The sequence below is a fragment of the Archocentrus centrarchus genome, chromosome 11, assembly GCF_007364275.1.
Source record: "Archocentrus centrarchus isolate MPI-CPG fArcCen1 chromosome 11, fArcCen1, whole genome shotgun sequence".
In the NCBI taxonomy this organism is placed as follows: Eukaryota; Metazoa; Chordata; class Actinopteri; order Cichliformes; family Cichlidae; genus Archocentrus; species Archocentrus centrarchus.
Window position 1 is genome coordinate 33780390 of NC_044356.1, and position 6000 is coordinate 33786389.

A 6000-nucleotide genomic window follows, 5' to 3' on the forward strand; every position below is an offset into this window, starting at 1 on the left:
TCGAGGACACTGGGGCGTGCAGGTCGGATCACAGCCGACCACTCTCACCCTGGGCACAGACTTTCTGACCCTCTCCCCTCAGGCAGGAGGCTACGGTCCATACGGACCAGAACCTCCCGCCATAAGAACAGTTTCTTCCCCTCTGCTGTTGGACTCATGAACAATAACCCTAAGACTGCTACGACCACCCTCCACAAACGCTGATGACCCTATGTCTATGCACCTGTCTGTTTGCACTGATCACTGCACTGTCATGTACATATTACCGGACTATAATTTACATTCTATTATCTTTACAGTCACTTTATTATGTCACTTTAGCATTCACCTGGTTTCTGCTTTGCACTAAAGGATTATGACTTATCGTAGTTAATCTCTGTACTGTATACTTTGTAATATTGTGTTATAGTTTTTATACTTATTTGATTTTATGTAAGCACGAAGCACTGCGGCAATTTCCTAATGTTGTGAACGTGTTCACCCAAATGGCAATAAAATCGTCTGATTCTGATTCTGAAGAAGTTAAACAGGATACAGAGTGAAAGCAGAAAGTGTGCGTAAGAGGAAAAGAATTCAATGCCACTATAAGCTTTAAAAGCTTTGCTCAGTCAGGCTGCTGTGTTAATAAAGTTCATTTGAAACAGGAAGAAAAGATGGTAAAAGCGACTGTGCGTACACAGACTTCTCAGTATAACAGCTCTGCCATTAAGACACCGGAGGACCTGATGGATGATAATAAATGAATGTTTGGATGTTCTTTTAAAAAGATTTTCAGCCCCAGTGGTGTTTAAGACTCTGACAAGAAATAAGACATGTAATGAGATCATCTACCCCCTCTCTGCCTGTTCTCTGCATGGCCTCCTTCACAGCATCCATGAACCTTCAAACCCTCTGCACTCTGAAGCATCTTCAGGAATGGTGACATTATTTTCTAGAGCTGTGGGGTTTTCATTAGTTGTCAATTATAATCATCAAAATTAAAAGAAATAATATTTTGAAATATATCACTCTGTGTGTAATAAATGAATATAATACACAAGTTTCACTGCTTGAATGGAATAAATCAACTTTTTCATGATCTATCTATCTATCTATAAACATGCTTCAAGTACTCATTCTGCAGCCTTTCTGAGATCACTTTAAAGATATGGTTTGAACACATGCAATTAAATAAATATTGAAGAAAAATAATCAGCAGATTGATCCATGAAAATAGCAAAACATCCTAGCCAGGCCCACAGAGCATCGTTACTATGGACCAACCAATTGAGTGGCTTTACGCTCTCTGCTGCTGAACGGCAAAAAGTCTCACTTGGAGGTGCCCACAGTGGTGAGGGAGACTCCCACAGAAGAGCCAGTCAGCACCAAATGAGACGAAAAACCTGCTGATAAGAAGATAGTGGCTTTGAAAACACTGCAGGTTATCTGTAATATCTGGGGAGAGCCATTTCTGGATACCTTGGGACACCTGAAGCTTTGGTGCCAGTTTTTCAATGTGTTCAGCAACTCTGAGATGAAGTGGTACAGAGATGAGGAGGAAATTTTAGAGGTAAAGAGAAGTGGAGGAGATGAAAGTGAGTTAGCACTGGCAATTGTTCTGGCCTCTAGCCAAGGTTCTGACTGCACGATTGCTAATGCACATGGGACGGACAATAATGACTTTCTCACCACAGACATTGTGTCTGAAATACTACTAAGAGATGATTCGGAAGTTGGAGAAGAAATAGGGATAACTCCACTGCTGTTCACCAAAGGCTTGGCCAGCTCTGGCAGTTGTGGTGACAAGTACTTTAGCTGCATCATGACTGAGACAGTGCACCTTGGGGTGGGCTGCATGCATAAACCCAGCAGGGTGAAAGTTATTTATGGCCTGGACCCTGTGTTTGAGTCCAGAAGTCCTTTTCTGGTTTTATTTATTTTTGTTTGTTTTTTTTAACCATTAGAGAAGAGCCTGGACTATATTAAATTTGACATTTTGGGGTGACTGTAGCTCAGGAGGTAGAGCAGGTCACCTACTAATCAGAAGCTTGGCGGTTTGATTCCTGGCTGCTCTGGGCTTTATGCCAAAGTATCCTTGGGCAAGATAACGAACCCCAAGCTGCTCTCTGACGCAAGTGTTGGAGTATGAATGTGTGTGAATGTTAGACAATGACTAAGCACTTAGCTTAGTGACACATGGAAGTGCTTGTGTGAATGTAAATGTCTTGTATAAGTGCGGTATAGGAACTGGTACATTTACATTTCTAAAAATCTTTAGATAACCTGAAACAAACCCTCGAAGCAATATTAGCCAAATAAGCCAACAAGTGATGTCAGCATTTAAATGTTTTCATTGTTTCTTCACAGTTTCTTTGAACTGCAATGATGAGCTCATGCTGTGGGAGACCACCATTTTTAGGCTAAAAAAATCAGTGTGCACTTTTTGTTTCTACATTTTTTGTTCCTTTGTGTGTTTTTTCTGATCCCTTTCCAGCATTTTAAAATTTATACCGCTGAATACAGGCGCAGAACTGCACTCAAAGATGAGAGCTTTGCGGTGCATCGCTGGTCAGCAGAAATTCATTAACCTTTTAATTCTTATATTATGCAAGGCCAGCAGGGACATTTGAAGATAAGGATGAAAACCTACTTGGTTATCTATTAAGTTTGTATTCTTGGTTAATGTCCAACAGAGGTCAGTTCTCTCCTACAAATAACACAGAACCTGTGTGAAAAGAAAGCTTTGGAAATTTATGTCTTGATTAATTATTAATAAGCGTATTTAAAAGAGTCTAAACAGCCACTAGTAAATTTCAGCTGCTGTCACTTGTGAACTAACTGCATGAATCCTTACAGACGAAAGAAAAAGACTAAAATATTTAAAACGAAACATTTGGAAAAAACAAAATGAGGTGAATGAGAGCAGAACAGTGGTGTGGTGCTTAGCACTGCTGCCTCACAGCAAGAATGCCCAAGGTTCAATTCCACCTTACCCGGGGTCTTTCTGTGTGAAGTTTGTATATTCTCCCTGTGTTTGTGTGATAAAAATATTTGTTTTCATGTCTGCATAAAGTACATGTGTCCAAAGTGGTGTGAGCAACAATAATAAATGAGGGACTAAAAAAAGGAACTGATCAACAGACTGATCCATGAAAAACGCAAAACATTTTATAAAAAAGTTTAAAATTAATTCTACTGCCACTGTAACAAAAAGCAAGAGTGCTTTTACTTTAATATCTGAAGTACTTTTTACTCAGTAGCTTCATTAGTATGGAAGTAAAAAAAACAAAAAAACAAAAAAAAAACAGGATGCAAAATATCTGTGAATTTTATTTTAATTCAATTCAATTCAATTTTATTTATATAGCGCCAAATCACAACAAACTGTCGCCTCAAGGTGCTTTGTATTGTGGGTAAAGACCCTACAATAATACAGAGAAAACCCAACAGTCAAAACGACCCCCTATGAGCAGCACTTGGTGACAGTGTGAAGGAAAAACTCCCTTTTAACAGGAAGAAACCTCCAGCAGAACCAGGCTCAGGGAGGGGGGGGTCATCTGCCGCGACCGGTTGGCTGAGGGGAGAGAAAGACATGCTGTGGAAGAGAGCCAGAGATTAATATCAATTAATGATTAAATGCAGAGTGGAGTATAAACAAAGTAAACAAGGTGAATGAGAAGAAACAGTGCATTATGTGAACCCCCCAGCAGACTAGGCCTATAGCAGCATAACTAAGGGATGGTTCAGGGTCACCTGATCCAGCCCTAACTATAAGCTTTATCATAAAGGAAAGTTTTAAGCCTAATCTTAAAAATAGAGAGGGTGTCTGTCTCCCGAATCCAAACTGGGAGCTGGTTCCACAGAAGAGGCGCCTGAAAGCTGAAGGCTCTGCCTCCCATTCTACTCTTAAGTATCCTAGGAACCACAAGTAAGCCAGCAGTCTGAGAGCGAAGTGCTCTATTGGGGTGATATGGTACTATGAGGTCTTAGAGATAAGATGGGGCCTGATTATTCAAGACCTTGTATGTGAGGAGAAGAATTTTAAATTCTATTCTAGATTTAACAGGGAGCCAATGAAGAGAAGCCAATATGGGAGAAATCTGCTCTCTCTTTCTAGTCCCTGTCAGTACTCTAGCTGCAGCATTTTGGATCAGCTGAAGGCTTTTCAGGGAGCTTTTAGGACAGCCTGATAATAATGAATTACAATAGTCCAGCCTAGAAGTAATAAATGCATGAATTAGTTTTTCAGCATCACTCTGAGAAAGGATGTTTCTAATTTTAGAAATATTGCACAAATGCAAAAAAGCGGTCCTACATATTTGTTTAATATGTGCATTGAAGGACATATCCTGGTCAAACATGACTCCAAGATTTCTCACAGTGTTACTGGAGGCCAAAGTAATGCCATCCAGAGTAAGTACCTGGTTAGACACCATGTTTCTAAGATTTGTGGGGCCGAGAACAAGAACTTCAGTTTTATCTGAATTTAGAAGCAGGAAATTAGAGGTCATCCAGGCCTTAATGTCTTTAAGACATTCCTGCAGTTTAACTAATTGATGTGTGTCATCTGGCTTCATGGATAGATAAAGCTGAGTATCATCTGCGTAACAATGAAAATTGATGCAGTGCTTTCTAATAATACTGCCTAAGGGAAGCATGTATAATGTAAATAAAATTGGTCCTAGCACAGAACCCTGTGGAACTCCATAATTAACCTTACTGTCTGAAGAAGACTCCCCATTTACACGAACAAATTGGAGTCTATGAGATAAATATGATTCAAACCCCTGCAGTGCAGTACCTTTAATACCTATAGCAAGCTCTAATCTCTGTAATAAAATGTTATGGTCAACAGTATCAAAGCTGCACTGAGGTCCAACAGGACAAGAACAGAGATGAGTCCACTGTCAGAGGCTGTAAGATCATTTATAACCTTCACTAATGCTGTTTCTGTACTGTGATGAATTCTGAAACCTGACTGAAACTCTTCAAATAAACCGTTCCTCTGCAGATGATCAGTTAGCTGTTTTACAACTACTCTTTCAAGAATCTTTGAGAGAAAAGGAAGGTTGGAGATTGGCCTATAATTAGCTAAGACAGCTGGGTCAGTGATGGCTTTTTAAGCAGAGGTTTAATTACAGCCACCTTGAAGGTCTGTGGTACATAGCCAACTAATAAAGACTGATTGATCATTTTTAAGATTGAAGCATCAATAATTGGAAAGACTTCTTTGAACAGTCTAGTAGGAATGGGATCTAATAAACATGTTGCTGGTTTGGAGGAAGTAACTATTGAAGTTAACTCTGAAAGATCAACTGGAGCAAAAGAGTCAAAACAAATACCAGCAGTGCTGAAAGCAGCCGAACATGAAGAATAATCTTTGAGATGGTTATGAATAATTTTTTTTATAGAGCAACAAACTCTTTTTCCAGGCTAAATGAGCATCTTCTAATTTAGTGAGACGCCATTCCCTCTCCAGCTTTCGGGTTATCTGCTTTAAGCTGTGCGTTTGTGAATTATACCACGGAGTCAGGCACTTCTGATTTGAAGCTTTCCTTTTCAGAGGAGCCACAGTATCCAAAGTTATACGCAGTGAGGATGTAAAACTATTGACGAGATAATCGACCTCACTGGGAGCAGAGTTTAGGTAGCTGCTCTGTACTGTGTTGGCACATGGCACTGAAGAGCATAACAATGAAGGAATTAGATCCTTAAACTTAGTTACAGCACTTTCAGAAAGACTTCTACTGTAATAAAACTTATTCCCCACTGCTGTGTAATCCATTAAAGTAAATGTAAATGTTACTAAGAAATGATCAGACAGGAGGGGGCTTTCAGGGAATACTGTTAAGTCTTCAGTTTCTATGCCATATGTTTGGACAAGATCCAGAGTATGATTTAAGTGGAGGGTGGTGGTGGTTTAGTTTTAAACAACTAAATTCTTTATGACTGACTGTTTATTATTTTGTGTTTAAATAAAGTTTGCAGGTTTGAATTTCTGCAGTTTTACTTCATTTTCTT